Source organism: Osmia lignaria, chromosome 9 (genome assembly GCF_051020975.1).
Source record: "Osmia lignaria lignaria isolate PbOS001 chromosome 9, iyOsmLign1, whole genome shotgun sequence".
NCBI classification, from domain to species: domain Eukaryota; kingdom Metazoa; phylum Arthropoda; class Insecta; order Hymenoptera; family Megachilidae; genus Osmia; species Osmia lignaria.
Window position 1 is genome coordinate 3,623,431 of NC_135040.1, and position 22,976 is coordinate 3,646,406.

Consider the following 22,976-nt stretch of genomic DNA (forward strand, 5'->3'; position numbering starts at 1 on the left):
GTAATGCAATTTTATGCAGTTTCCACTCCTTGGCTTACTATATTTATTTTCTTCCTTTTTTTTTCCTGGTGATTTAATTTTTCAATTCTTCTCTTTCTTTGTGAAAATTCTTGTACGCGCTTACGCCTCGAGCTGCTACACAGACGGTTGACATTGTGGTCGGCGAGAGTGGAAGGTACAGATTGCAATCCAGTTTCAACAATACAGAGTGGCAAGCCACGGCTAATTTACTAATTCAGACATAATTGCCTTCTCGGAAGGGACAAACGAAATATAGACCGAGCCAGGGTCACCGGTGCACCCCTGCCTTGTGCGTAAAGGTCGCAGTAATTAAGAATGATTCTGTGTACAGTCCGAGTAAGGAAATATTATCCTTGCCAAATTTTTCATTAATTTTTTATCCTTAATTTGATTTCTTTTTTTTTTTTAAATCAACACCAATTTCTACATTTTCGAAATTTTCTTAACGAATCCAAATGATAATTAGTCACATTTCTTACGCATTAATCGCCAGTTTGACTAATCGAAGATGTTGATCAGAGAATCGATGGTGATTCGTGCGTTGTCCTTCGAACGAATCAGATCACCGTCTCCATCTGATCGATCGGCATCCTCTTTGATCAGCTTCGTTTGCTCCTTGACGAATAAGTTAATCGGGTTAATCCATACTGGCCATTTAAACGTGACACACGCTTAATCACTTCCGCGTACCGGGGTCACTGCTCTTCCTCGTTCTTCCCTAAACGCTATTGTAGCGTTACGAGATTATTACCAGACGAAATACGTTTCATAATTTCTGTCTGCGAACGAGCGTGAGACTGCGGTACGCGACCGTGTTAGATTGGATCTAATTTTCCAATAGACCCAGCTGCCGTGTTGCACACGTTTCTACCGGGGGTGTGTCGAAAGCTTCCATGAAATTTCATTTTCGAATGCTTCGAATCTCGAGAAATTATCGAATTTTGAAGAAGTACTAGCACCCAGCCATACTTATCTTAAAATATTATTCAAGGTTCCATGAAATTTCATTTTCGAATCTCGAGAAATTATCGAATTTTGAAGTACTAGCACCCACCCATAGTTATCTTAAAATATTGTTAAAAGTTCCATGAAATTTCATTTTCGAATGCTTCAAATCTCGTGAAATTATCGATTTTTGAAGAAGTACAAGCACCCAGCCATACTTATCTTAAACGATTCTGTTCGAACGAAGCTACAGAGAATATCAACCCGTTGTCTACATTAAAAGCAGCTGAGCTTCGAATCGTGTAACTCATTCGCGTTGATATCTGGGCCACAATGTCTCGTTTCCCAATGAAGTCCGACCGATCTACTCGATGACGATTCATCGTGATCGCTGCTTGGTTCAACGCACTTGCAGCGCGAATAACGCGGGCAGAGCCGGATAGAGGTTGATATCTTATTAACAGGGGGAGCAGGGGGACAGCCCGTGACGCGACGAATTTCGGCCACTGGTTCGTTTAAAATCTCGGAGACATCCTTTTGTGTCCCCCTATCCAATTCGGCACAATAGACTGCAGTTTGGTATTTGATTGTAATTAATGACTGGTAGATTAACAGGCTTCTCGATGGGGTTCATTATCGTGGATGCTGTTTTAATTATCTCTGAAATTGTACTCTTCGATTTCAACGACGGAAAATTATGTACGTGCACGTGTCTGTGTTTGATTTCGTGACGATCGGCTGAAGATAGGAGGCAAATCGATCGTTTTCATGAATGTTTCGAGGGATCGGAGCGTATTTCGACGCGAATCTTGCGAATACGAATTACGCGCGACGAGCGATAAATGAATTCATTTGAATTCTTGATAAGATGACGTAAGTAGCGCAAAACGATGTTGCTGCTACTGCTGTGGCTATGGTAGATAAGAATCTGAGCCTCGTTATCGGCGCTCCTGTTGCACACCGTTCAGTTTCAAGCTGCAACTCCGATAAAAAGTAACGCGCTTCCTTTGAAACGAAAAAAAGAATCTTCACAAATAAAAATCTTTTTATTCAATGTAACAGCGGCGATAATATTGCTCGTGTGTATAGGAAGCTCGTACATATTTTTGCGATACCACGGCGGAGACGGCTATTTTTGAGCGAATCGTAAAGAAGATACTTGGAAATCGCTGTAGAACCATGTTGGTATTGTTAAATCAATGTTCAATGTATTATTTATCTTTGTGATTGTGTACGGGGCGAAAAATGAATTTCTATCAATCCTTCGTTCACTGCCGATCACCGTAGCTTTCCTCGTAGAAAATTTTATTTAATATTCATTTTATTATTATTATTCTTTAGTTAGATGATGAAATTGATGATATTTGAAATAAAAAAATAATATTAATTTTTCTGGAATCGAAACCACGACCCTCGGATTTGAAGTCGGGTACCTTACTCTTGTCACTTTTGTTAATTGGAAAGTTGTTTTATTTGTTAATATTTCTTCCCCCAATGGGGATTTTTATTTAATATCCATTTTATTATTAATATTCTTCAGTTAGATGATAAATTTGATGATATTTGAATTAAAAAAAATAATATTAATTTTTCTGGAATCGAACCCGCGACCCTTAGATTTGAAGAGCAGGTACCTGACTCATTTCACTATTTTTAATTGGAACGTTCTTTTATTTGTTAATATTTTGAAAATATTTAAACAACAAAAGGCCTGTTGTCACAGGCGGTCGATGAGTCGAAAAAATCTTTTCATTTTATCTTTTTTTTCCCCCAATAAATTGATCGTGATTTTTCGCGGCGAGAGAAGGCGCGTATACGAATTCTCATTGCTGACCGACTGAATTATCGGCAATCATTTAAATTGGAGTATATTGCAACGGCGATAAGCGTGTTACGCTTGTGAAATCTACAACACGCAACGTGTTGCAAAACACAGACAGCTCGTGGAAGAGATAGGCGACGATGACACGCACGTATACGTGAAACGTTATATATCGAGTCCAAAGTATTTTTCACCAGCGGTAAAAATAGCGGTGTACGTAGCTACACGAGGTTGCGATGGCAGACGCGAACGACACACACGGGTCGCGTTTGATCTCGCGGGCATAATTGCCTCTGTCGCGTGTGCTTAATCGCCCTCGTGCTTGCCCAATGATCGCGGGCTCGTCTAGGTCTACGAGTATCGTCGTTTCTATCGATAAACAAATTAATTGCTCGCGATATGCTACTCGATTAATCTAAATAGAGGCCACCGGATTCTCGCCCTTGCCTCTACGCTTAACGACCCTCCTCGTAGATGAACAAACGATTAACCCATCGTTATGGTCCATTAAGAAATATTTAGAAATTGTCAGTACGCTACTCGATCGCTTCCTGTTTCTTTCAGCGTACTGTTTTACAGTCGGTCATAAAAATCGTTCCTGTAAATCGTAATGAAAGATTTTCTTCTTTCTGGAAAAATTGTTTGTATAGTTGAGCGAAATTTTTCCACCTGTTACGATGTATCGTTTCGGAATTGATCGATGGATTTAAATTAGAAGGATGAGAGAAAAATCGTGAACCTTCCGACGAGTGCAATGAAGGCAAGTGGACGAGCAGACGAGAAGAACGATGCAGCAGGCTGCTCGGTGCAATATGTGGGCCAGACAACAATAATTGTTCAACATTTCCTGGTATATTATACTGCGTGTAATTGATACAGAGGAGCCGCCATTAATTCTCCTTCTGTTACTGGGCTATCTTTAGCCGAGGGCTCTCGGAGGGTCCGTCTGTCGAATATAATTTTCCCAGAAATCTTATGAATATTCTATAAACGAGCAAATGTTACACAATCCATCCAGCGGAACAATTAATGAGCCTTTAAATTAATTAAATTTCAATTGATCCCGAAGCGTAATTAATTAGACGAATCGAATTAACAGTAATTCATATCGCTGTAATGATTCATGGAACTAATTTCTCCCCGAGTGCAATCGATCAGTTCAATTCCGCTTTTCCAATGTCGATCGATCGGGGGGATTCGAAGGCACGGCAAAGGATTGCAACGTAGACACACACGTAACCCTTTCACTTGGCGGAGAACGTGGCTACCCTTACCACAAATATATCGATTCTTAATAGAAGGTATATCAAGGTCACGTTATCCTGACGAAGGTCAATCTCCATTCGCCGCGGAATGCAGCGCAGCCCTTTCATTTATGTTAATAGGATTCACGTGCAGGCTACCATTAAAAACAGCCTGGTCCGCCTTTCCTCGAAAACCTAAATATTTCAAATTTCTTTTCATCGGTGCATTATGTTCTCCCGTGAAATTTTCGTACAAAGCGCAGCGATAGACGTTGCGTAAGGTTGTTAATTCCATTTTTATTCGACTCGAATCAAATTTTTCACCCGATACAGGGAGCTTCAAAATTAATTTTTTCAAATTTTGAAACGTTTGAAAGTTGCAGAATTTAATTAATTTTTATGGTTCGAGATTCGGACTATCAATCATCTATTAATGCAGAAGATTGGTAATTTCATTTTTATTCGACTCGAATCAAATTTTCCACCCGATACAGGGAGTTTCAAAATTAATATTTTCAAATTTTGAAACGTTTGAAAGTTACAGAATTTAATTAATTTTTATGGTTCGATGTTCGGACTAGGATCCAGTGTTCCGTTCCTCGGTCTATAGAAGATTCTGAGGACGGTGTGTTCGCATAACGGTACCGTCGGTTTCTCGCACGTCGTGTCGCGCCGCGCCGCGTCGCGACGCATACCTGCCGGTGAATCGAACCGGCCAACGCGTTGTGTCGACGTGTATATACGCGTTCTGTATTACGTCGACGCATGTTGCCGGCGTTACGTGCACACCGGGATGCATTTCGCCGCGGCGAAACGAGTTGAATGCCAATCGGCACGCGAACCATCGTGTTCGATATGGAAAGGTTGCAAAATAAAAACAAAAAAATAAAAAGTAGTAACACCGGCTTCATCAAGTTATACGCGTTTTATATCGAATATTTTGACTCGTTCGAGCGTGTACCGTCGTTCGTCTTCATCGAACCATAATTCTTCTCCCCGCATTGTTTCCCTCGATAATCTAAGATCACCTTCGCGAGATTAATTTAATAAACCGTCTCGCGTATAATTCCCTCGACCGTTATCGCGGCTAATTGAAACAATTCACAGGGACGAAGGATGCCTGAGAGCTGCGATCGTTCGATCGACCGAAAGAAGTGGGAGGAGATATTCGTTCGTTCGATTAAAGTGTAAAATAGTTCCCTATTCATCGAGAGTGAAGATGCATTTTCATCGTAACCGATAAAGATCCTTCGCTAACAATGCGTCGTTTAGATGGAAATCAAGTTTCAATTTTAATTAATTTACACTTGTTAGAAGATGAAGATTGCGTAACGGATGGAAAACAAAGTCGAATTTCCAGTGGAAACGGAGGCGGTTACCGGGATCGCGGTTGTTGCGGTTTTGAAAAATAAGGACGATATCGTTGATCGGCGAGTCGAACGAAATTGAATTCCACGATGCTACCATCGGAAGTAATTTGATCGCAGCTAGGAAGTTGCTCTTTCCCCGACTGCACTTTCTATCGGCCACTTTCATCGCGCCTCCTCCACGCCTCTCGCCTTTCCATTCAGCTGGAAATGCTGATTTGCTGAAAGAAAAGAGCTCGGACCCGTGATTGCACCGCGGGTAAACTCGAAAAACCGAGGCGCCGCGATGAGCGGTAAAGGACGCTGTTACGCGACGCGTTGTGATCACCGTTACGACGCGCGCGTCGCTTTCACTCGAATTCTCTGTCGCTTTTTTTTTCATTTTTTCTTCGCGCCAAGTTTCTGTACGTACGTCGTAACGTACGTGTACGACCCAGGACTATCCGTTAAACAGGCGGCGGTAGGATATATACGGGAGGCAAGAAGAGAGTCGTAGGCAGCGGCGTTGGTAAAAACGAGCGGGGCTCTGACACCCATTGAGGGGAGGGCTGGGCAGGAGCGATCGGAGCAGCTGCCAGAATTCGGATCCCGATCTGCGGAGGGCCGCGTAAACGCGCGCATCAGGGACTCATTGCCTGGTCGGAGATTCGTCTGGAAGGCAGGAAGGAAGGTAAAGGTTAGGCAAAGGCAGAAGAGCGAGAAGGACGATGTGGTGAGGGGGGATGAGATGGAACGGGTAGGCCGCGTGTGGAACCAGCGGTCTGGCCAGTTGATTACGATGCCGAAACGAGTGGCGGGCCATCTCTGCAACCAGTTTCGGACAGTGTGCTCGCCAGGATGGTAGGAAAGGTCTGCGTATAGCCCGGACTGGACGAGGAAGGTAAAGGAAAAGAGAGGCGCAAGAAGAGACGGAGGAGGCGACACGGCCGAGCTTAAGTTTCGGTTTCGTTCGTTTCGCGCCTGCTCCGCGCGTCGAACGGGAGCCGAGAGTGAGCGCCGGACCCGAGTACGAGAAAGACCGAGGCTACCGGTGCGACGAGGATGGTCGACGCGACGCGACTAGAACGAGACGACTTACCCGGGTAAAGAGAGAGAGGGAGAGAGAAAAAAGAGTGGAACAGAGTTGGGTAAAGGGTAAAGAAGAAGCGAGAAGGAAAAGCGTGTACCAGCGGTGGTAGAGGAGGTCGCAGAGGACAGGAACGGAGCTTGGTAAGAGAGAGAGACGGAGCTAGATGTAACCAGTGGATGAAGAGAGAGGCGTAGCTGCCGAGGCGAACAGACTTCACCGGCGCTCTGCTCCCAATAACGACTCTCGCCCTCGGTCAGTCGCGCGCGAACCGCGGAGCCGCGAGCATCTTTCCGTTTCTCTCTCGCTCAAGCTCGTCAGGATTGCTGTGTTTCGGAGTCGCGTGCACGTGTGCGAGAACAGGGGAGCGATCGAGCGAGGGAGCAAGTGGAAAACCCGCGAGTCTCGTTCCGACGCCTCGAATAAGTAGCATCGGGGAAGCTGGCAGTAGTGGGTATCGGAGCGCGCGACAGGTGAACCGATTTATCGCGATCGGATCGATTTTCCTCATCTTCGGAATTGTCAGTTACTCGAGGAGGACGTGTCTGTGCTCGCGACAAGCGTACACGATGGAAGTTGAGTAACCTTCGGGGATACTCGATCGGACTCGGAGCCAAGATCATCGGTATAGGTTTGTTGGTCGTTGGCAAGGGTATCGTGGAAGCCGAGGATAGGCTGGGCGATTCGGTCGACGATTCGTTTTTTTTTTTTTTTCGGAGTTATCTCATGGTGGTATTGTCGCGGTATCGACGTGGTAATCGCGTCGCGAGTGGTGCTCCCTGCATCCGGAGATACATGCAGCTGGTGACCGAGTGAGAGAAGAGCGGAAAGCGGTCAAGTGACAAGCAGCAACGAACGCGTGGTATATAAAAGTGCGAACTGGTGGAGCGAGGAAGCGAGCGAGTTACACCGGGCGAGTGCGAGGCTGCCAGTAGCGCGCGGACCAAGAAGAAGACCACGACGACCACGACGACGACGACGGCGCCGACGACGACGGGGAAGAAGAGGAAGAAGAAGAGGCAGCCTACAGGCACGCACACCCGTAAAGGACAACGCTGTTGCTATTTTCGAGCCCGCCAAATATCTTGGGGCACACGGTGCTCTGCACGCTGCTGTCTGCGCTCCTCGCCTTGCTACGCTCTTTCTTCGGGCCCGCGTACACGTTCCTACGAAGCGCAACGATTCTGCGCCGATGACGCATGGCCCTGACCAAACTGGGAGACAGAAAGAGACAGTGCAAGGGAAAGAGCGGACAGGACGCGGCAGAGGAAGCGAGACGGGACGACGTATGACAGGTACGTTTCGACTTCTTGCCTTTTTGCAAAACCGCCAGCCGCGATCTCTTGACCTACGACGTATCTGTGCCGTGACCGTGAGCGCTGACGAGTCTCTACGATCCTCGCCACCTTCGCGCCTTGATCGCTTAGCCGACCCCTCCTGTTATTCCACCTAATTAGTGGTCACCGTTGCGGTTCTTTCGTTCGCCGATACCCTCCCCCGAGCAAACGCTACCACCTCCTCCCTTTGCGTTGCTCCGAGTAATTAGAAACTGTTCATGGGTGATCTATTAGGGCTTGTTTCGATGATCGATAGATTTATTCGTCGTTTTTTAACTGGATACCAAAGTAGGTCACCATTGGGGTTGTTTTCTTGGTAGGTGAATGAATACTTGGAAACCAACGCTGCGCCACCGAGTTTCGAGTAATTAGATAATTAACGAAAGAGTTGGTATCGATAGATATCTCGTGGTCGCAATCGAAATCGGTTTAGAAAAAGAAAAAGTTGGAATCGGCTTTCACGTCGGTTCGCTTTGTTTCAAAATCACAGATAATTTCGTAAGCTCGGAATTTCATCAGTTTCCAAGCGTTTCCATCGAGGAACCGCTTGAATTTCTATTTAAGGAAACGTTAAAAGTCACCGGGAGATTTCCAGGGAATCTGGAAAACGTAAAATAGAGGCATCTGGCTTCGTTTTCTGTGGCTTTGTTTCAAAGTCGTAGATAAAGTTCGTTAAGCAATCGTTCCCTTGGTTCACGGCTGTTATCAACGATTTATACTTTTTATTCCACGATGTTTTCCAAACACCTGTAACACCAGGTGTTTGGAATACACGGTACCATAACATCGTGTTTGTTTCACACTCGATTCCTTGCAGCTATTTATCCGCGAGATCCATCGTCCTCGCTTCGTTATGCTTGATGGAGGAGAAACATCAAGATTTCCTTGCAATTTTCTTCGTTTTAACGAGGGAAATCGCGTTGCGACATCTTCGCTTTGTGTGTTATCTCAAAAACTCCTCCCAAGTATTTTTTAACCCTTTGCCTGCCGAGGATTCTAGGCTCGAACGTTCTGTGTGGACGAAATAAGAATCAAGTCAACAACACTTATTTTCTTTTTATTCCATTTCATTTTTCAGTTTATTATTTCATTTCTTTTTCTTTTTTAGGGTTTTGTCATATCATTGCAATGTGATAATACAGTGAGTTGGACACCGTTTAAAAAAGAATACCTCATTTAAAATTGGACTAAATGATTCGAGGTTTTTTGAGAAGTTATACTAATTAATTTACTAAGACATGTGCTTTTGTCGTTTTAAAAACTTACAGTTTGTTGAAATCGTGGAAGAAAATAGTGAAGGGTAATTTTTCATCTTTGTTATGTGAGCCTATAATGAAAATTTAAAATATAGAAATTACAAGTAATTAAAATTTCCGATAATCGCGACTTTTCATCTAAGAACATAACTAAAAAGTTGAAAAATTACCCTCCACTATTTTCTTTCATGATTTCAACAAATTGTAATTTTTTAAAGCGACAAATTAATTTGTAAATTAATTTTTATAGCTTCTCAAAAAATCTCAAGTCATTTGGTCCAATTTTAAACGAGGTATTCTTTTTTAAACGGTGTCTAAACACTTTTAACACTCACCGTATATGGTGTGTAATTAGTAATAATGCGTTGATAATTTTTATTTAATTATAATCAGTATACACAAGAAATAATCTATGGACGCGTATCTGCGTCCATCTGCACCGATAGCTTTCATCGGACGCATATGTGCGTCCATAGCAGTGAAAGGGTTAATAAAAGAACGATGGTGTCCACGAAGGAAAGAAAAATGCTGTCGGATTCAGCCGGCGATGCGACAGAGATTAGTTTATTTCTCGACTGGTAGTCCGCTCATCATAATACACGCGTGGCAGGGATATTTATGTAATACGCGACATGCAAATGAATACATTGTTTGCCCGTTTGTCAGCGATAAGATACACAAAGCGGGGTTTCGTACAACGATTTCTGTGCCGCTTTTATTACAGCGACACGACGGCTGCTTGTAGATGCAGAAAAACCGGCAAACAAATATGTGTGTTGTGTGGCCGACGGCTTATCACGTTTTATTTTTTATTTTTTCTCTTTCTCTAAATGAAATGCAACTGCTGAAAAACAGCAATACTATTATCGAGCCGGCTAGGCTCGTTAACTATAGTAGACAGCCGGCACATATTTATAATTTCAGCGTTGACGAGCTGGATCAATTTGTCCAAATACCGCTATCTACTCTGGTGCGTTTCAAATATTTTCTACAGCGATTCGTAATAAGGCTCCAATTGGATCCGTCTGACGTTCGCGAAACCAAATTAGGAAAACAAAGAGAAGAGCGTTTAAATTAGAATAAGATATTCCACGAATGACACAGCGCAACACGAATCTACCGCAGGCGATCGAAACGATATTTGTAATGCCACCGAATAATTTTCAGATTAAATCGACGATTAATCGAACAGCTTTTGATAATTTTATTATAAATTTGATCGGCGCTCGACGATAGCCTTTGGGGGTTGAATTTCACCCGGCACGAAACGCGTTAGAGATCGCCTCTCTCTCGACAGAGCGAATGGTAGATCCATGATAATAAATCGAGAATGATTCGTTGTTCATAATCGATATTGCTTTGCTCTGAAACGAACCGAGCAGCCTCGCTATCAATAATGCATCTCGTGCAACAGGTGAGAGGGCACGCGTCAAATTCACCACCATCAGACGCCAGTCTTTCCACTTTCGCGCACCGGTGCATCCGTGAGTCACGTTCCCCGATGCACCAAGTTGCAGCTTCGGCCTTTCAGACGGGTTGCAACGATGCTCGACGCCAGGCCCGGTGGATACCGTTAGTCGACGTACTCGTGTGAACATTCTGTTCAAAATTTCCTCTTCCGTTCAATTATATCCTTTTTTCTTCCTCTCTTTCTCTATCTTGCTCTGTTAATTCGATTTTATTTAAATCGCCCGCAAGTCGAAGCTGAGAAATTCTTACACACCATGTGTATTAATAAGGAAACTGATTTCCTTTTTATTCTTTTTATCTTTTTTTTTATTTTATAAGTTTAAGACCTACAGCAGCTGGTAGAACATTTTTTTGTTGTCTTCCTGTTTCTCGAACAGAGGTGAAAATATATATATTTTTTGTTCAAAGTCAGAGCTTAGCGAGTTAGAAAAATGCGAAGGCAATTACACAGTGTGTTCGACAAGTTTCGCGGCCGGCAAGCCGGAGATGAGCCTGGCCGATTGCAGGCGAGATCATTGATCGTTAAGTTTTTTTCACTGTCGATGATCAAAGCCGAACGACGCGGTGGCCGCGCGTAAATCGACTTTAAATCGCAATAAACCGCGCAAGAACGGCTGCAGAGCGGATTTGCCTCGCGCGTTCACTTTCGACCGCAAAAAGAAGGAAAAATCGAAAAACCGATCCTACTTTAACCTTCTCCGCGGCCTTCTACCTTGTTTCAAAAGCCCTTTCTGTTCATTTTTTTAAATTCCGACTTTGCGTCCTTTGGCGTGTTTCGTGAAAAATTCTCTCCAGCCGTGTTTTGTGACATCGGTTTTGAAGCGACCCGTACAGGAATCGCGAGTACGGTAAAAAGTGGCGTGCGTAATAATACAGGCGAAATGGTGCATTAATCACACGCGGCACAGGTAATCGCTAGATCCTCGTAGAACCGCGAACTTTTTCTTCGCTCGATCATCAATCCGACTAGACGAGGCGTTTTATTGAATTTCAAGACCGCGTGTGATCGATGATCGCGAGCCTAGCGGCGGGTAAACATCATCGTGTGGCAAGTGGTAACAGTCATTATTATTACACTGTCATTGCCGGGTTGCCAGTGATTTGCATGCTCACGAAGCGACCCTTTTAATTTTAATATCAAAAACAGTCGAATTTTCATTTTTACTCGAAACTACCCCTCTTGAATTTTTGGAAAAATAATAATTTCCTATAAATAACGGCTGTGTTTCCGAATGATCCTCCCAAAATTGAGAGCTCAGGTTCGGTATATAACCTAAATTGACTACAAGAAACCGATTAAAGTTGGTTTCAGAGCTGGATGTCTTACCGTTTTTGAGATATCGAGGTAAGGCTAGGTCAGGTTCCGTGTATGCGCAGTATCGAATAGCATATGTCCAGTATCGAACAGCGCATGCGCAGTACTGAATAGCGCATGCGCAGTATCGAATAGCGCATGCGCAGTGTCAAATAGCGCATGCGTAGTCCGAAAATTGTACAAAAATTTCTTAGCACGATATCTCAAAAACGGTAAGACATTCAGCTTTGAAACCAACTTTAATCGGTTTCTTGTAGTCAATGTAAGTTATATACCGAATCTGAGTTCTCAATTTTGGGAGGGCCATTCGAAAACTTATCCTAAATAACTCTGGGAAATATTGTAAATCAGCTTCCAACGATCAAGAGTGTCAATCACTCACCAAGGAAAGTTATCTGAAAGTCACAATGAAGACACAAAAGATACGTTCACAGACAGTGGTATCGGTTCAAGTACCAACGGTGTTTATTTTTAGTACGTTCGAGTATCCTTATCCGACAGTAAGGAACGGTTCAAGTTCTCCCGCTAAATTGTCAGACAGAAAATATGCGATACTAGTGTTGGCTAATAGTGGACATTGAGAATCGCGCGTGCCATTCGTGACCCTGCGACCGCGCGTTCCTACCATCATCTTACTTCTGCTTTTCTTCGGGGCTCGCCTAACCTTTCCTCTAACGTCACTCGTCTCTTTTCTACACAAGCAACCGCTAATTAGACGCTTAAGTAACACGTGCTTGATTCATTAACTCCTTCAGAAGAATTACATGGCAGCTTTTATTTTTAAATAAATTTCTCATCAACGTCGTGCCTCTTCTATTTACTCTCTTATCGAGTTGCTTCGTGTTTGACATTGCGTCGCTTTTCCAAAGCTTTCCCTCGAAGCTAAGAATTATCTGTCGCTCTTCCTGTCTCTTCTCACCGGATCTTCCGCTTTTAATCTGAGCGTCGCGGAACGATATCCTGATATCTAGCTCTTTATTTGTGGTACGATAAGATGCCGGGACGCCATGGCAAAGTTTGCCCAAGGGGGTCGATGTCGTCGGAAAACGGTCTCTGTGGATGACGTTCTACGCTGCTCTTTTTAATTATTCTTAGACAAAGGATAATATTTTATTTTGAAAAATGGTAAATTATCAAGTGGATAAGGAATTTAGAATTTATTGGTTGAACGTTAACCCATGATTCTTTAGATAAATCAGTAGCAGTGTTGGATGACCAACACCACTAGTCACAGCACAAACACCATAGATTCATCCTCGTCCAAACATCCTAATCACGATTCCTAATCCTTATTCATCCTGTACTTCGCACCCTTCTTTAGTCACAGTGTTCCTTGACCATTGTCCCTACCACTACCCATCTCCATCAATAGAATATAAAGCCTGTATCATTATAGAACAACCAGATTTCAGTACTTACTTGTCGAATGCATGTCCAATAAAGTTTCAAAGATTGTTCTTAACGCGTTGTCGATTTCCATAGAATTCAACAGCAGCAATATTAACGCATTATTATTCGTGTTTAATGGCACTGTTCAAAAACTAGATCATTTCGTCTCTGATGCAACGATTCTATCTTTAAGAACTGCTTCTACCGTGTCCGATTCTACGTTCTTATTAGCCAACCCGTTTCTAAAAGATCGAAAATCTTGATAAGGGGGCTATAGACTTCCTGTCACTTTTGTACAGGCCAAACGGTAAGAGTTATCGAAAACATTCTTGCGCCATTGTGTTAAGCGGGTGAAAATCTCAACGAATGACAGAAAATTAATCTTTTTTTGCCACTTCCGGTCTGACCAGAAGTTTGTTTCGTTCCGAATCTTGGAAAAGTTACGCAACGTTTAAATAATTCCTCGAAATCCAGCCGTTTCCAGTGATAAGAGTGAATTTCTTTCGAAGGAACATTTGCGCAACCACGTAAACGAGCAAAAATAATTCTTGCGAACGGAACGACATCGAAATCTCGTTTCATAAAAGTCTTTCGAATAACGTAATCCTCGATGATTCGCTAAGTTCCCTCCTTTTTTTCCCCTCTTGTATCTTCGGACGATAAATTTTATGAAAGAAAACGTGTGAAAAGAAAAATGTAGAGTGACGGAGAGAGAGAGAGAACGGGCGGGTCGGATTCAGCCATTTTTGCGACACGAATAATTATATCTTATCTGACTCGACCCGTGGCCTCGAGAACGCGATGCGTTCGTCTGCCTCGGCTTTTCAAGAAAAATATGGAACTGACGGTTCGCCGAGGATGAAGCTGCAGGATGGGAGTCGATCGTCTTACCAGTTCTTCGATAGATGTATTTGCAACAACGTCTCGCAGAATCAATTTCGCAACTTTCGATCAGTCGAACACAGATTTCAGATGGTTAACATTATTATATTTCTCTTTTGAATCAAAAGAAAAATTAAAATGTTTCGCAAGTGAATCATAGATAAGTTCTTCTCCCAGTTAATGAGCTGAAATTTCCTCTGAAATCGATTAGCGAACCTTTGCAATAACTTCTTGCTTTCTTCGATAGACTTCCTTTCCCGATTTTTTCCCCCGCTTCTAGCATCCCTGAGAGATGCTGTGCAAAGGTAGGAAAAATCGATTACCCGAAGGCTGCTACGGTCCCTACGTGCTGTGCCCTTAAGAGGATCGTAGAGGCTTAAGCGTTTACCGGATTTAATGTATGTAGATGGCCGTTTAATAAATATACGATCGCGTTTAAAGCTGTTACCTTGCCGAGGTAACTCGAACGTTCGAATAGACGGTAATAATATTACGGTGTAAATAGGATTGCGAGAACTTTATTCGATTGGCGGAGAGATAAGAAAAATATGTAAATGATATATTAAGGTGAAATGAGAAATGATACGAAAGGTTTTTGAATCGTAGTTAATCTAGATTCGAAATGCAGAAAGCGTCGCTGTCCAGTCCCGGTTCTGTTCAAAAGCAATTGCTACGGTGCAATTGGTTCAAATGGCATTGCATGGTGCGCGGTGTTATAGAACAGAGTTACGTGGACTCTTCTTCATAAAGTGCATTCGCTAACGATTACAATTGCATTTACTTTGATCAATTACTATCGCGATAAATATCCTTCTGAAAGTATCTAGGAGAACGTTCGAATCTGCTAATTGAAATTTTCAATAATTTGATTTAATTTGTTACTTTGAATAGAATTTTGCAAGATTTTGATTTAATGAAATTCATTTCGAAGAACAGTAGATTGCCTTAGAATCACTTTCCATTCGAAAGCGTTTAATTCATTAAAATTCCTTTCGAAATCGTTAAATTCGTATTATTCTATTCGAAAAAAAAGAAGAAATTTTCATTTCTTATCAGAAATTCTCCATTCCTTCTTACGCGTAAGTGGAACGCGATAAGAAGAGCTTCTCCGAGGAACTGGTCGCTCGGAAGAAAATGTAAGATCCCGAGGGAAAAGGGGGTGGATTTTGCGATATTAAAAATAACGTCAGAATGCGCGCAACTGTTTGACCCAGTTGAAACAGCGAGGGATATCGATTTTAGTGGCAGGTATCGTCGGGATTAATATTAGACCGCGTGCTGAAAATAGGTGAACGCTGCAACACTGTTGCTGCTGCACTTCTTATCTGCGAGCAACTTTGATCATCGTTGCAAGTGTCTCTTCAAAAATATCCAGCTTCCCCATGTTCGTTCGTTTTAATCACTTCCTCTAGTTCTAAATTGCACGTAGGAATTTCAGCTTTTAACTTGATGAATTCGTTTAAAATAATTATCAGAAACTTTCTCATCAACTCGAGGGGTTAATTAATTGAAAATGATTGGACCAAACAAATTATGTTTTATCCCCATTTCTGGATTATGTTTATAGGTTAAACGAGGAGGAGATGTTTTTTTAGATGAACATTGGTGCAAATTACTAAGTTGACAAAGTTGAGTCACCGTGTATATAGGGAACGAAGTCAATGATACACTTTTCCACTTTCTCCGCGACCGAGATTACACGAAGCCTTGGGTAGAACACCGCGAGATAAAACTCACCTTCGTTCTGCTCTTGTGCACGGTGCTCAATCGCTGGCTGTCCTCTCATTTATTAAGAAATTTATTTATTGCCTACTGTACGATAATCGCTAAAATTCTAAAAATGAAATTTTTCTTAAGGAATAGGAATTTCTTTTGAAATTATAATACAGGTAGATGGAGAATATTAAAATATTCTTTTAAATATTCGTTCCATGCACTGTAAAATAAAGTTTCATTCGACTGATTGAATAATTAAATGCAATCGTCTGCCAGTCGGAAGTCTGCTAATAAAACTTTGAGCGTTAATAATTATTTTGCAGCAAAGGTGTATATTTCTTGAAAATTTTCGGTGCTCAGTTTCGAAGCTGCTGTTCTGGAACTGAGTTATATCCGAAAAGCGATACGTCAGACTGGAAACGATTAAGCTATCCCGTAAATTGGGTCACGAGATCCATCGGGAACTATTATCCGCGTTCTGCTCTCGAACAAACGATCGATAAGCTTCTGGTTCGGATTTGCATGAGAACCACTGCGTGTTCCCATTTCTCCTTTCAGCGGTCGGTCGGTCGCTCGATCCGCGGTTGTATAACAGCAATGAAAGTACTCGGACAGGCAACCGGCAACGTCACGTCTCTGTTCACGCTAACTACCTTGTGATAGTCGTTCTATCTGCTAGTGTGCTTGCTTCTTCGCGATCTTGCCATGTTCCTATTTAACCCTTTGATTGTTCACTGAAAATCTGATTCGTTCAGAGGCGTACCCCTTTTCTAGAGCAGAGCGCGATTGAATCGAGTCGCTCCTTTGGCGGACCATGGAGAGAGCTCCGATAATAATTTTATTTTCATCTTCCAAATAAATCGAGTCACCGTGGCGGACCACGAAGAGAGCCCCGATCATAATATAATTCTTCTGTTTCATTTCAAATTCATTTTACAAATTTTACACTGTTGAAATATTAATTATAATTAAGACAATGATTTTCAGGAACAATCGTTCCATCGCGAGGATCGATGTTGCAGAATATCGCTTTTATCTTATCAGAGCAATCAAGTTGGGACGGTGTAAAAAAAAAACGGAGCTGTTTGAATAGCTCGTTATCAGTCGGATTATTTAGCCAGCGTGAAAGTGCATTGTACGATAGGATACGTAACGTCTCGGGCGAATCGAATGCTCACGATTTGGGTCAATATTTTTTAGCGTGACGCTCAATTGGCGTCGCTTTGACATCGTTATTAATCGCGTGCTCGTTTATCGAGCCTGATACAGGTCGAGGAAGGCTGAGACATCGTTTCGGTTCGTCGAATCGTTTCGAAGTGAGAAAATCATGAAAAATAATCATTTTCGAGTCAGGGGGGAGAAAAAAAAACTGGAGATACCGATGATCTTTACTACTACTCGATTCATCCGGAAAGTAATCTCCACTGAATGATGAACTTCGAATGGAAATTTTCTTATTTCACGATGATAATACCACTCGATTCTTGTTTTTCTTTCCTGCCACGATCGATCCGTCGACCTCGCGAACCGACGACTGGCTAAGGTCAAGCGCGTATTTTGCACTCGCGATTTTCTTTCCAGAGACAACAAGGTAGCTCGATCCTCGGATCTAAGTATGGTTCGAAGCGATAAGAAATCTAACAGCTTAATTGTCAAAACAGAACGGTGCGCAAAGAGATTTAAAGCTCCTCCGTTTCTTGTTGTTTGCCAGGGAAGCATATTTCTTGATAAACCCTTCCAAGTTTGCTCACAGATAAAATTCCGTATCCCCTCGAATTTCCTTACTTTCCATTCTTATCTGCGCTCGGATGAATTCTCATCACGATAAACGAAGGGTTCATTGGTTTTGAAAATACGTGAGCAGGCTCGTCGAGGTAAAAAATAAAAGAAGGTGATGCACTTAGCATGGTACTCGTATCGGTACACTTTGCGATTAAGGCCATGGTCGAAAGAAACTGACGGCACGCTTCTAAACGCGGACAAGTTAAATACTTCTGATCTAGCCACTTATCGAAGTTGCGTGGAAAACCCTTCGATCGTTCTTAACCCCGTGTCTTATAACCAGCAATCACACTCGTGTCATGGGTCATGCTCCTAATACATCGTATTTATGTCAAGTTTCATATTTAAATTAGAAATTTAATATTCCTAGAGTATTTCTTAGAAGGGACATTACCCAATCGACACACGCCGATTTTGATGCCCTTTGAGTATGATATAGAACTGAAAAAAATATTTGACACGTATTTTTTTTTATCGGCAATCGTCCATGCTGAAGGGATGAAAATAGCCCTCAAAGTTGGGGTTGCAAAACATATTTTCTTGAATATCTCGGGAACTATTAGGTGTAGGCGAAACATTCAAAATGGAATTTGTGTGTTTTTGAACAGCAAATTTTTCTATGTAGCTATTAAAAAATAAATAAAAAAATAATTGAAAAAAATACGTGTCAAATATTTTTTTGAATTTTATATCATACTCGATAGGCATCAAAATCGGCGTGTGTCGATTGGGTAATGTCCCTTGTTAGGCAAATTGGGGTCGTTTCAGGATACTCGATAATTAATGCGAAACATTGTGAATTTTTATTAATATTCCAGACGAACAGTCCTCGACATTATTTAACGCTTATTTTTACCATTATTGAAATTCCGACCGATGGTCCGACGTTTTCCAGCGTTATTTTCGGCAATGTTGAAAGCCTCGGTTCGATATCGCGATATTTAAAGCATTAGGAAAATTCTGCCGACGTGGTACCAGTTTTTCGAAGAAAAACGTGATATTTTTACGATTCAAAAGTTTTTCCCCTTCCAGTCTGTAGGTCGTTTATTTGCGTGCATCGTTGCACATTCGTCATGCCCGTGAAAACTTTGACGCCCGATAATAGTCGACGGTGCACTACAACGAGAAAATTGATTTTTTTTTTTTTCAATTTTTAATACGAACTCTTGTACGTCGATGGAAAGTTGTTACGAAATAAAAGAGAGAATTCGATAGAGCGTTCATGAAAAGAAAACCCACACACACGTATGAATGAACATATGTATGTCACGAAACAGTTCCCACGTGATTTCATCCCACGCAGTTGGAAAAAAAAATATATTCCTCCGAGAAACACGAGCGCGTAAAAGTTCAACGAACAAAGTTGTCCTGGCAGAGCTGGAAATAGGTTTCACCCTTTCGTACAGGAAATTTTCATTTCTGCCGGAAAATCAAGGTGTTGCTATAATAAAAACCCTTAAGCTTAAAATACTAAGGGTGACATCCTTGGTGTTTAAGCACGATAAGAAGGAACCACGGTGGAAAATGTAAATGGCGTGGGTGGAAATGCAGTTGATCTCGAAATACACCGTCTGTGTTTAAAATAATATTCTTGTTTTTTCTTTGCCGTGGAAAATGTTAAGTCGCGTGGGTGGAAAATTTGCGAAGGGTGGAAAGAAGCTTTCAGCCTCGAAAAGTGCACCGTTTATTTATTTTAAAATCGATTCTTTATATAATTCGATTCGAGGGAAATTGTCGAGAGAAATGAAAAGGTGGAAAATTCGGGAAAATTCCAGAGGGTACGCGACGATGGGATAAATTTGTACGTGCCGTGGATGGACACACCTCGGCGTGTCCGACGTTTCGTCCAAGGATCGTTCCCCGAAATTTCGTGAGACGCGAGCGGATTCGTCGCTGTTCCTCGAGGAGAGACACGGGTTTACGTATGCGGAATACGTCCCGGCGTCGTCGTCGGCGGGCGAGTTGCCATACGAAGGTCTCCGCGACGTTGTTTTCGGCAGCCGTGAAGGGGGATCCTCGTGAAGCGACTTTGGAGGGAGAATGGAACGACTAAAATCACTCGCTTGCGCGCTCTCTTCCGCAGAGTGTACTCGAAAGAAAGAGAAACCAGAGTTTCCTTTTTCCTCCCTTTCTCCACGTTTTTTATCTCATTTCCCATCCCCAGCGTTTTTGCCACCGCTTTCTTCCTAATTTTTCTCCCAACTTCGTCCACACGTCCTCTTTTTTTATCCTCGTCCTTCTCGCACGCGCGTCTTTCTTGTTCTTATTTTTTCTCTCTCGCTCCACACACGCACGCGTGTCCCTGGCACGTGTGTAGCATCTTTCTTTCTCCTCTCTTTTCCTCCGCCACTCGGTTTTTCTCGCTATTTCTTTCCTTCTTCCCGTCGACGTTTCCTTCCTTCGACCGATTTATCCGCCTCGCGTTTTCCGTTTCTTTTTCATTCGGTAAGTGAGCAGCCGCTTAAAAATTAGCCGAGTCCGTTGTCTTCCCCTAAACGAATTTTGGTGCAATCAAAGTTGAGCGATGAAATTATAGAAATAGATTAGAAATTTGTGAACATTAAATTATAATTGAATGATATCCTTATCGTTGTCCATTTCCCTAAAGAAAAGAAATTTGAAAAAAAATTTCTTTTGTTCAAAGTTGAGCAATAGAATCATAGAAATAGATTAGGAATTTTGTGGATCTTTAGAAATAATTTCACACCCTGTGATTGAAAGATACCCTTATCGTTGTCCCTTTCCCTAAAAGAAAGGAAATTTTCTTTTGTTCAAAGTTGAGCAATGGAATCATAGAAATAGATTTGGAATTTTCTGGATTTTTAGAAATAATTTCACACCCTGTGATTGAAAGATGCCCTTATCGTTGTCCCTTTCCCTAAAAGAGAAGAAATTTGAAAGATATTTTCTTTTATTCAAAGTTGAGCAATGGAATCATAGAAATGAATTAGGAATTTTGTGGATCTTTAGAAATAATTTCACACCCTGTGATTAAAAGATGCCCTTATCGTAGTCCCTTTCCCTAAAAGAAAAGAAATTTGAAAGAAATTTTCTTTTATTCAAAGTTGAGCAATGGAATCATAGAAATGAATTAGGAATTTTGTGGATCTTTAGAAATAATTTCACACTCTGTGATTGAAAGATGTCCTTATCGTTGTCCCTTTCTCTAAAAGAAAGGAAATTTTCTTTTGTCCAAAGTTGAGCGATGAAATCACAGAAATGGAATAGGAATTTTGAGAATCTTTAGAAATAATTTCACACCCTATGACGATCGAAAGACAAATTTCAATCCTTCCCTCCCGACTTCCTCTCCCATCAACCGGGACCAATAAACAGTGGATTTCTCTTTCGCTCGGATGTTAGCCGTGCCGCGTGTTGTGTCACTCTTCGTGGTCGTCCGGTTGGAGCGTGTTGGCCGGAGCGTTGCTCGCCACGAAGGGGCCAAATAACTCCGAGGGGTAAACGACTTCCACGCGTGACGGTGGCTCGATGAAGCGCCGTGCGTGCCGGTAGAGGAGACAGGTTCGGCCGGCCGGGCATCCGGCAAACTCGGCCCGATTCGGCCACGGAACGACGCGACGTTCCAGGCTCGTTCGAGGAGCCACATCGTTGCCGATACAAACCTCTGCCATCGTTGTATTTTCATATTTTTCAATTTTTACTTACCTAACTTAATCGTGTCGGATACCGTCATAGACTAAGCAAATATTTTTACTTTTCGCGTTTCGGTTAAGATAAGTAAACTAAATTCTGTCTATATACAATTACGCACATGACCCTTGAATACGCTTGACCTTTCGAACCTTAGTAATATCCAAGAATTCCTATTGGTCCTAATCATTCCCACCACTTTCAAAATCACACTTCCGATCTTTTAAAAACAGTATCAGAACAAGAATTTCCTCTAGAATAAAAATACGAATTAGAGTCAGCTAAAAAAGAGTCGTTAGCAGTGGAAAATTACTTTAAGTGTCTAACTTTTTTGATCATTGACCTCTAAAAATTTGCTAACTCTCTTATCAATCCCCTCTATAAAAAAATGTTAAAAAGAAAATTATCTTATCGTTTCTTAAATGATTTATTTTATTTTAACGAAATCAAATTTTTAGTTTACCGTCAGCTGTTGTAATTACAAATGGCATTCCAAACAAAAATCGTACATACTTTGTTGCTGTCAATAAATTTGCGATTGAATAGCATTGGTATTCATCGACCACTTAGATCGGATCGACCCCTAATTAAATTATATCGACCACTTTGTAAGAATTTTAATGTAAGAATTCCGTGTATTTAGTTTAATAAAATATTTATTAAACATCGGAATTTAACAATCGAAACAATTTGGCCTATGGTAATTATAGAGAAGAATTAACATAAATTCTATCTGTAAAAATGAAGAATCGAAAGCCATCTCGACCCGCATACGCTAATTCAAAAGTCGAATCGAAGCGAACGAAAATGTTTTTAGGTCGCATCTCGACAGCCACGAGGATAGTCTTTTCTAATTTATTCAAGATTACGGAAGAGAGGAGGGTACGCAACAGTTTTCCCTATTAATCCGTTCGGTTCGATCCGATCGGCCGCGTAGGCGGTTCACGGTTGCTCGATTCTCTGGCTCGACGACGAAATACGAGATACCGGTCGTTCCTCGGATTCCAGTGTCTCATAAATGTCTGTTAGTGGCCGAACGAGAAGAGGCTTTCAATCCGACCGCCGCGCCGTTCCACTTTCTGCTTTTACCGTGCTTTTCGACGCTCGCTTTCTTCCTGCCGTTTTGTAATGCTTGGCATCTACGATATTTGCTTGAAACTTCCTGGAATGTTCCAGTTATCGTTTACGCTTTTCGAATTGATCGCTTCTGTATTCAATTGCTTATTCGGTGATGCACAGTTTCCCTTGGAAAATATTTATTTTATACCGCAGCGACTGCAACCATCATTTTGAAATTGTTATAAAATTATAAGAAAAATCCTTGGATCTACGTTGTCGTTCCGACGAGGTAGCCTCGTTGAAACATCGACGTGGCAGCTGAATGAAAACGGCGTGTTCGAATGGAAGTCGAGGAAGATCCCGTGCGTGGGTGGTGTGTCGTTTATTCCACAGACGGAAGTGGGTCATAGCAGGCAGCGTACACTGGCGAGTGAATAGGGGATGGAAAAATATGCATCCGTGTGCAGGTTGTGCAGCCAGGTAAACCGTGCATCCCCTCGCGTATCCCTCATTCTTTTTTCTTAGTCGTGCATTATTTCTGAGCACGTTCAACGACGTTTCTGCTCTCGGCCTCTCGCGACTCAGCTTCTCCTCTCCGTTCGTCTCGCTATCAATTTTTCTTTTTAAAATTAACGCGTCCACTCGTCTCCGATT

The 22,976-nt window shown here is 42.1% G+C and overlaps 1 protein-coding gene across 4 annotated transcripts in view; it reads left to right on the plus strand.

The window, feature by feature from the left end:
* Oatp74D (Organic anion transporting polypeptide 74D) overlaps window positions 1-22,976 on the plus strand; it is a 76,797-nt gene that overhangs the window by 21,385 nt on the left and 32,436 nt on the right. For 2 of the 4 annotated variants that reach the window (XM_076690138.1, XM_034330069.2), the window contains exon 1: window positions 5,854-7,760. The exons of the other annotated variants lie outside the window; for them this stretch is intronic. The gene's annotated coding sequence lies outside the window, so the exon portion shown is untranslated. Of the gene's footprint in view, window positions 1-5,853; window positions 7,761-22,976 lie in introns of those variants that run through there. 4 annotated transcript variants of the gene reach the window in all.